This window comes from Urocitellus parryii, chromosome 2, assembly GCF_045843805.1.
Source record: "Urocitellus parryii isolate mUroPar1 chromosome 2, mUroPar1.hap1, whole genome shotgun sequence".
Lineage (NCBI taxonomy): Eukaryota > Metazoa > Chordata > Mammalia > Rodentia > Sciuridae > Urocitellus > Urocitellus parryii.
In genome coordinates this window covers 124,756,700-124,766,602 of record NC_135532.1, presented here as the reverse complement: position 1 = coordinate 124,766,602, position 9,903 = coordinate 124,756,700, and positions in this window count along the sequence as shown.

The window sequence follows — 9,903 nt, the reverse complement described above, 5'->3', positions numbered from 1 at the left end:
ATTTTGGTTTTAAACCTGGCTTCCTAAAAATCACTGCTAAGTCAGAGTAGTTCATTGCTCAGTGTTTAGTAGGATGTTGTGCTTAAACCCTTTATGCTAATGGTCATCTTCTCTATGCTCATAGCTCTGTGTGCATCTTGGGGGATACTTTCTGTTGCCCCTACCTCCTGTTCTGATTGCACCTGAGTAGGCACAGCCAGGCATAGGGGCACATCCATTCTTCGTGAACCCTAAATTGACTGTGAACAACAGCAAGACTCTTCTTGTTTGTCTTTTCCTCTGATTCCTTTTACTAAATTTCTGTTCTGTGTCAAGAGTATAATGACACTACTAGTCTCCTTTTAATTCCTTTCCATATAAACATAGCTATATAACTAATGTGATCCTGCAATCTGTACACGTGGTAAAAATAAGAATTCATACCCCATTTGAATCAAATGTATGATATATGATATGTCAAGATCATTGTAATGTTTTGAGCAACCAATAAAAAAAAGAAAAAGAAAAAAAAAGATTAACAAGCAGTTGGAAATTAAACAACACATTTAAGTAATCAGTGGGTCTTAGAAGATATCAAAAGATAATCTAAAAATATCTTGAAGAAAATTAAAATGTGACGTGCAAACATTTGGATATACAGACAACTTAGTACTAAGAAGTACATAAAGATTTGAGAAGAAAAACAACCACAAAACCTAACAGTGCACTTCAAGGTACTAAGAAAAGAATAAACTAACACAAAGCTAATGGAGGAAAGAAATAATAAAGATTCAAATAGAAATAAAACAGTAGGAAAAATAGAAAAATCAAGTTTACTTTTAGTTTCCTAACATTTTTTTTTGAAAAGTTGAACAAAATTGAGAAGTCTTTAGCTAGATTAAAGAGAAAAACAAGTAAAAATCATAATCAAAGGAATATCTTACAATTAATACTGCAGAAATTGAAAGGTTTATAAGTAACTGCTATGAGCAATTACATGCTAATAAATTGGGTACCTTAGAAGAAGTACATAATTGCTTGACACAAACTACCAAGACTGTATTAAAAAGAAAATTTAAAGAGACCAATAACTGTTAATGTGGTTGCATCAGAATCAAACTTTCTGCAAAGAAAAATCCATGACCAGATAGTTTCAATACTGACTTAGGACATGCATTTAAAAAGAATTAATGTCAATTCTTCTTAAATGCTTTCAAAATATTGTAAAAGAGGTGGGTAATACTTCTAAACTTACTTAAGAATACTATACTTATTTTAACACAAAAGCCAGAAAAAGATAACTCAAGAAAAGAAAACTATAGGCCAATATCCCTAATGAACATAGATGCAAAAAAAAATTACTGAAAGCTTGGTCCTTGTTCTCAATATCAATTGAATAATGAGGACACAGTTTTGAGAAAAAAAGGAAAAAAATAAATTTTATAACTTTACTAGCAAAAGGAGAAGCACAGGAGACTCTTGACCCAGAGACTGTGATTCTCTCCATCAAGGGGCACAGGGGGCTTTTAAAGAGGGGATTCAAAAGCTATATTCCAGGTGTTCTGTGTGGAGTTGTAATTCACTTGTTATTTGGGGAAGTAGTCAATTCTGAGATTTTAGTGCCATCTCCAAAGTTTAAATTATTTTGTTCTCGTAATGGATGTGTTCTTAAGGATGGGGAAAAAAGGGAATCTTGTTTCCCCTGAGATTAGGAAGGAGAGAGGATTACAGGTGAAGCAGGGCAAGAGGAAGAGAAACATGTCTTTTTAAAAATAATTTGCACTGGCAGAGCATTAGGGGCCATATTCAAAGCACAAAGTGGGCCACTGTTAGAAATTGAATTTAGTATCAAATTGAAAGCATCATTTGATATGGACAGACTTCTTTTTTGAAATCTAAGCATAGCTGAACATATGAAAATCCATCAAATGACACAGCACATTTACAGAACTAAGGAGAGGAATCACAAGATTTTGTCAAAAGACAAATTTTCTGGGTATTTGAAAAAAATCTGTGGATATTTATTCCCTCTCCAATAATTAAAATTAGGATTCTAGATGTATACATGCAGTCTCATATACAGTGCTGCATTGTTCAAATTAGCCAAGATATGGAAGTAACCCAAATGCCCATTCACTAATGTGTAGGTAAAGAAAACATGGTCTATAAACACAGTTGAATAGAATTCACTCTCCAAAAAGCAGGAAATCCTCTCACATGAACTGAGGTGGATAAAGTTTGATAATGTTATTTCAAGTAATTACAGTCATAGAAAAACAAATAGTGCATGTTTCCATTAGTATGAGATAGCTAAAGAAGTAAAAGTCATGGAAGCAGGTGGTAGAATATTAGTTGCCATATCCTGTGTTTCTTTGCAAGTCATTATTTACTGTGTTAACGCCTGAAGTTACTCATCCTATGATGGAATGTTATTCCATTGATTCTGCTAACTTTTTATTTAAATTTAATCAGTTTTTAAATTTTTACCTTTGGTTTAAAAATGGAATTGTAACAGTGGTACACACTTTATGCTTTGAATACAGCTCTTGCAGTTCTGCCATTGCAATTTATTTTTAAAACTAAGGTGTTTTTTTTTTCCCCTTCCTCTTTCCCTCCCCCTTGGTAATCTTGAGGAAATAGGATTATCTTTCTTCCCCTTCCTAGGCAGAATTATCTGTTCTTGAGCACACACCACCATAGGAACCAAGTAATTCAGATTTTCTTCAGGGATGGCACCAGAAGAATCTAAGAAATGACTATTCACTTGTTAAAGTGAATTACAACTCCTACCAGAGAACACATGGATTGTAGCCTTTGAATCATCTCTTTAAACACCCCATTCCCCTATATGGACAGAATCACAGCCTCTGGGACAGAAGTCTCCTGTGGTTCTCCTTTGCTATCAAAATTATAACACTTCTTTTTCCTTTTTCCCAAATCCATGTCCTCATTATTGGACTGGCATCAGGGACATGGACTCAATTTTTGGTAATAAAATCTGGTTAAATCTAATACTCCAGTTATACAGTACTTGTACCTGTGCAACTAAATGCAAAATCACTTTGTTAATTTAAGACAGTATGGTAAACTGAATTGGTCTCTCATTTGTTTAAAACTGTTCAACAGATTTCACTGAGATGCAAAAGAAGATGGCATTAAAGGAACGAGGAGGAGGAGGAGGAGGAGGAGGAGGAGGAGGAGGAGGAAGAGGAGGAGGAGGAGGAGGAGGAGGAGGAGGAGGAGGAGGAGGAGGGGAACAAATGAGATCAGAGATACAGTGAAGTTCAATTGTCAAAGTGTTGTGGATTAGTGAAATAACTCTTATTCAAACACTATGATCTCTGCTGATTTTAAAACTCCTAAGATAATGTTCCTTTTTTGAAGAGATTGTACCTCTCCTTGCCCTGCTCTTTTGAAAGGCATGATTCCATCACCTCTCCAATTCTACATTCAAATACTGTGGTTTTGTGAATGTAATCTCATTTACATTTGTAGGTGAACCTCATTCATCTTCATCTCCAAGTTCACTCAGTGGCCCAATCCCTCTCTGATTTTTCCAAAACTCATATCATGGTTTAATATTCTATCACAAGAAGCTTATAAAATGAAAAACAATGATCCTCATCTCCTAATATTCTTTTCTTGACATGATTCCTTCCCCTTGATTATGGGGTGAACCTAGTTACTTGTATCTAATACATAAAAAGTAGCTAAAGTTATGGGACCTTGCTTCTGAACTTAATTTGCAAAGACTACATTTTGTCTTGCTCATTCTCTATTTCTTTCTGTCTCTCTTCAAAGCCTTCATATCATAGAAAGAAAAGTTGTATGAGTAGTGCTGAAGACTGGCCCATGTAACAAAAATCTCTTTTATCTAACAGATATTTTGGATTCAAAGCCTCCCAGCAACCCCATGAACAAATTTAGAAGTGAATTATTTGTCAGTCAAACCTTCAGGTGCACACTGCTACTGTGGACAACTTGACTATAGCCTGTGAGTGACCCTGAAAAGCCACATCCATATCCCTGACCCACAGAATCTATAAGATAGTATCTATTTGTTGTTTTAAGCTATTAAATTTGGGGGTGATCATTTGTGCAATAATAAATACACCTTTTACTATTATTATTGCTTTACAGTTTATTTTTTTTTCTAATTCATGAAAGCAAATGTTTTAGTTTTTTTTTTTTTGTTTGTTTGTTTGTTTGTTTTTGGCTGTGACTGAAAGACCCAAATAGAACAATTGTAGATGAGGAAAAGTTTATTTGGGGGTTCAGAGTTTCAGAGGTCTCAGTCCAGGGACAGCCAGCTCCATTCCTCAGGGCTTGATATAAGGATGAATATCATGGTGGAAGAGTGTGGCAGAGGTAGAAGAGTGTGGCAGAGTGATAGTTTCTCATCACTGCTATGATCAGGAAGTGGAGAGAGAGACTCCATTTGCCACATACAAAATATATACCCTAAAGGCATGCCCCCATTGCCCACCTACACCCTACCCATATTCAGTTATCACTTGATTCCTTCAGGGGATTAATTCACTGATAAGACTCTCTCAACCCAATTATTTCTTCTTTGAACCTTCCTGCATTGTCTCACATGTGAGCTTTAGGCCATCTCACATCCAAACCATAACAGCAAGAGACCCTTTTTTTTGATATTCTGGTTTGATTTCAGATATATTCTCCTACTATGCATGATTCATAGTAAGTACACAGTACATGCCAAGTATTTGTTGAACAAATGTGCTAACCATTATTCCTCAAATATGTGGATGATGATTTTGAGGTAACATTTTAATATTTCTATCTTTGTGAGATTTTGAATCTTTCATATTTTTGGCAGTTTACTGAAACTCAATATATTATATTTCTACAAAAATGATAGAAAATATGCTAAGATGTTAACTATTTTTAATTTAAGATAGAAGTATAGATGATTAATTCCTTTTACATTTTTCAATTTCATCTTTAAATTTCAAAATAATTACCAAAAATTATGTGATAATATAAATATTAAAATATACATTATAGTCCCAAGTGACTTGTTCTCAACCTAATTCTGTGACATTTTATATAACTAATATTAAGTAGTCTTTTTAAATTGGGTATTAAATCTTCCTCACCTTCAAAATAATGAATTTGACTAGATGTTCTTGATTCTCCTCTCACTGCTAATTAGAATCTTACTTGAAATACTGTATGTAAATGAAAATGTAAATAAATGTTGATTCTTTTGAAAAATGAAGATGCTCATTAGTAATTGAGATTGACTTCAGATAATTGCACTGACTTAATGGGAATTTACTCAATAACTACTGTGTTATAATTTTGAGGAATTACTACAAAGTATTAGTGTTATAGTTTCAATGGTCAGGAGTTCCAACATTTGGTCAGAGGATGGGTGACTGAGGATTAAAATTAATGCATTTCTATCATTATTAATTTTGCCAAACCAATATAAAATGTGTAAAATAATTCTGTACCGAAAATTATGCTTATAACACTTAAAAAGCTCAAATAATACTTGATAAGAAAGGAATAATATTTTCCCATCACTGCTTATTACTTTCCAATAATGAGCTATTAGGTAAAAATGAGGGAAGATGCAAAAATATAACTTTGAATTAATTCCCATTGTATGCCACAGACATAGTTTGGTGAGTCTTTCCTTTTCTTTTTTAGCTTATTTTCTTTCTAAATCTTTAATATTCCGAAGAGAGAAAAATGTGTGGGATTATATCTTTGTGTTTGTCTGCTGTTGCTACAAGCATAACTATATAAAGCAACATACATAATCTTACAGTATTGTGGGTCAAGAATCTGAGCATACCTTAGCAGGGTCTCTGCTCAGAGTCTTGCAAGGTTCTAATCAACATGAAAACAGTACTGTTTTCTCATCTGGAAGCTTAAACAGTGAAGAATTCCCTTCCAAATTCATTCTGACTGTGAACAGAATGTATTTCCTTGCAGCTGTTTGATTGAGGGCCACAGCTTCTCACAGGCTGTCAGCGGAGATTTGCCCTCAGATCTTCCGGCTGCCTGCAGTTCCCTGAAACATTACCCTCTTCCTAGGAACTTCACAACATGGTTGTTCACTTCTTTAAGAACAGCAGGAAAATTTGTCCAGTCTGCTAAGATATAGTATTATGTAATGTAAAGTAACCATGTTAGTGATATTCTATCATTTTTGCTATTCTATTGGTTAAAAGCAGGTCACAGAATCTATGAGCACTCAATGGGAAGGGATTACACAGGCTGAGATTCCTGTGGAGGTGGGATGGTCACTGCAGCATTATGTCCATCATTATCCTCCAACACGACAGCTACCATAGATTTGATTTGGAAAATGCAGAACAGTAAAAAGAGATGAAGAACTTACAGTTGAGCAAATCTAAAGGCTCATATTTAAAAAATTAGAAAACAGGCTCAGGAAAATAAATAATACGCCTGAAATCTCATTTATTGGGTAGCAAAGTTGATCTGAAATCACAACTGTCTTGACCTCCTGACCTCCCTTTGTAGAAAGGCAGATGATTAATGTCAGTGAATTAATGAGTTTTCTCTGGTAGTTCCTTGCACATTTTTAAATATGTTTCAGTGGGAAATCAGACTTGTATGTGTCCTATTTTATTTATTTATTTTTATTTGTTTTAATTAGTTGTACAATGATCAGTACAATGACAGTACAATGATCTTGACATAACATACATTTGAATAAGATGGGATATAATTTCTCATTTTTCTGAGTGTACAGGTTGCAGAATATTGGTCATGCAGTCACATATATACCCACAGCAATAATAATGCCTATTTTATTCTGCCTATTTTATTTCTGAACAAGTGATGGCATATACAAAATCAAGGAGTCGGTAGCCATTTGAATTGTTGAAGGTTTTCTTGTAGCCAGAAACCTACACAGTGGAAATTAGGTATATACTTTTTGTCCGACTCATATTAAAGACAAATTTTAAGCAGTGGAAGTAATAATGTTTTAATCCTTTTTTGTTTGATAAACAGATGCTTCCTTCCTTAGAGAAGCAGATGGTCATCATATAATGCTTTAACAAGTAAATGAAGGTACTCTATGTCAAGCCTCTTGCTAAAGGAATTAAGGTTTTGTTTAGGTACTAAAATTTTGATGTTATGACTTTTGAAACAGAATTCACTTATTATTAGTAATTCATGATAATGCTGATTTCATTATTCATATTACCAACTAAACTACAGTTTACTTTTTTCAGGGTTCTTTTACTCTTTCAAAAGCTATTCTTTTTTTACATGAACTTTGTATAATAGGACAGAATCAGGGCATGATGGTATTTTATTGTCAAAAAACATCTTCATCCAGTAATGTAGCAGGATATCTAATTTCAATAATGGGAAAATAAAACTTATAAAATTATATAGACAAGTTTAGATTGCCCTACTTATGTTACTTGCTGAGATTTAGAAATATCTGTAAGTCATGCTATTAACTCTGATTTAAAAAGAAAAAGAAAAAGAAAAACCAACTTTCTAGTTATCTGCAGAAAACTATTTCCCTGTTTCTATTAAAAATTTTGTCAAATTTAAAGCTTTTCTCTATATGACTAAGGAAAATGAAGTTTATGTTAAAATTCTCTATTGAAGACATAAAGAAGTGACATCTTTTTAATATTGTTTTACTTTTCAGATGGAAACTCTTTTAAGAACCAGTAGTGGTCCCCATTTTTTTCTTTTCACAGTTAAGTAAATTCTACTTCCCTTTATTTCATATTGCCTCTGTATATGATGGGAAGTGAGAAAAACATGGATAAGCATTTCTAAATATAGCAGAATTAACATGACTACACGTTTTGATATCTTTGTAAAAACAAAAATAAAACTGGAAAAACCAGTGGTGACCTCTGTTTGATATACTTATCTATCCACTTAAATTTACTAGTAGTTATTTAGCTTAACTTAACTCTCCATGTTCTCTGCCTTCAACCATATTTCACAAGAACTATCAAAATTCTTGCAGCAGCTTCAAATAATACTTATAATAAAATAAGAAAAGAGAAATCAACTTGACGAATGTTAGAAAGATCTCAAAAATAAAAGCTATAAACTCTAATTTGAAGTTTAATGGTAAATTTAGCATGATGAGAGTTTTTATGATTCATTTCACTGGCATTGATTTGAATATTTAAGTGCCTTTTTTCCCCTTCAGTGCAAATTATTTGTTGTTGAGAACACTCACAAAAACAATTAGCTAGTGTGATTGGGGAGCATATATTTATAGGCAGATGTTGAGATATTAAATTCTTTGGCCAATGTAAATAAATACTAAAAATTATTAGTTATAAGTCTAAATATGAAAAAATAATAAGTTATATGGCTCATTAATTGTTCTATCAATTATATTTTTATATCAAGAACAAAATAAAGGCAGGGCAATTAAAATGGGCTAAATAAAATTTATATAATAACTAATACCATTAGAATAAAATAATAGATATTTCATTAAATATGCAAAAGTTTCAAATAATCATAAATATTTAATGGAATAAATTCTTTTTATAAAAAGTGGTTTTCAAAATATTATCATAAAACATTCATGTTGCAGCAACTGAATTAAAACAGTAAAGATGTAAAAGCCGAAGGTATTAATCATCTTCCTATATTCTAGCCTCTTTATTTTTAGTCTTAGATTTAACTAACTTTAAAAAATTCTAGCATATTATTTTATAATTTTATCTTTTGCTTTATGTGTGTTGTTGTGGGCATGCACATATATAAATTCAAATTTATCTTTTATTTAGTAGACAAATTGAATAAATAGACTTGTCTGTGTAATGTTATGTATTTTTAGATAAAATAAAAATATTAAATAATTCTAAGGTAACACTAGGTAGATTTTTTTCAAAATTCTTAATAATGCCTTTGCATTTAGCTATTGTAGGACATGGAATGGCATCAAATTTGATTGCTGAGGAAATTTCTATATTTCTTCTGATTGATTTCTTAGTATTTTGGGGAAAAAACAACAACAAAAACAAAAGGATGAGAAGTGAAAATATAGGTAGATTGCAATCATGTGTATATATATATATAGAGAGAGAGAGACAGAGAGAGAGAGAGATATTTTAATTATTCTAAGACATAAAAAATAATGTAAAATATCTTCAATTTAAGTCACAACTTGGAATATATTTTAGTAAAAATATAGCTTAATTTGGATTTTATAAAAAGTTCACCAGGAGATGGTTACTAATTTTCAGGTCTTAATAGACTTTCAATAAAAATAATGTCATAGGCCATAGAATTACATAACAAACATAGAAACAAAGTCATTGAGAAAGCCAATTCTTGACATGAAAAGTGATATAAGTAAATGGTATTATATCTATAAGTGACCAAAATCAGATTGAATGCTATAATTTTTCCACAGAAGAAAAGCTTTAGGAAAAGTAATTGCCTCTCTTGTAATTACACATGAACTTAAAAAATGCAACAGTAAACAATAAAATGAATACTTTGCTGCCTAAAAGAACAAGATTCACACAGGACTGTTGAGGTTTTTATATAAAATGTTAATGGAGTTATCTATCCATGGATATAAATACATACAATGACAATGAATGTAGAAACTGATCTAAAGTAAGAGACATAACTGGTTGATTAAAGACTGTTGAAAGGAGTGTAAGAACATGAATTATATTCTCAGACAGTTACTGGCTGGGTTATTTTTAAAAACACTTTTTATTATAAAGAGTACTGTTTGGATAGAAGGAAGGCATTGGTGCATTGAATCAACACGTAGCCTTTTTAACAATACTAGGGCCACCCAGCATAAACAGTTTCAGTTTCTAAAACAGCCTGAGAATTGTCAGATGCTCATTCCAAAACACTGGTATTTGGATTTGGGTAAATTCTAGTACAGAAAGCAAGTTGAAGTAAGTA